The 234-nt window shown below is 70.1% G+C and overlaps 1 protein-coding gene across 1 annotated transcript in view; it reads left to right on the forward strand.

Moving 5' to 3' along the window:
- The window catches only part of FCMR (Fc fragment of IgM receptor), a 14131-nt gene that overhangs the window by 10413 nt on the left and 3484 nt on the right, over positions 1–234 (forward strand). The window lies entirely within an intron of this gene.

Raw genomic sequence — 234 nt, forward strand, 5'->3', positions numbered from 1 at the left:
GGATATGGGGTGGGGTTGGTTACGGGGGTGGGTACGGGAGGCTGCGGGAGGAGCGGGGGTGGAGAGCGGGAATATGGGTGAGCAGCGGTCGGGGCGGGTGAACGTGGGGTACTGGGCGGAGCGATCAGGCAAGGGAGCTGGAGTTGCAGAAGCATCGCCAGCGGCGAGGGTGCGCTGGGAACTCCGCGCCCCGCGCCTGCAAGCCAGCGGGGGACTGCAGAGCCGGCTCCTCCT

The sequence above is a fragment of the Pteropus alecto genome, unplaced genomic scaffold, assembly GCF_000325575.1.
Source record: "Pteropus alecto unplaced genomic scaffold, ASM32557v1 scaffold359, whole genome shotgun sequence".
Lineage (NCBI taxonomy): Eukaryota > Metazoa > Chordata > Mammalia > Chiroptera > Pteropodidae > Pteropus > Pteropus alecto.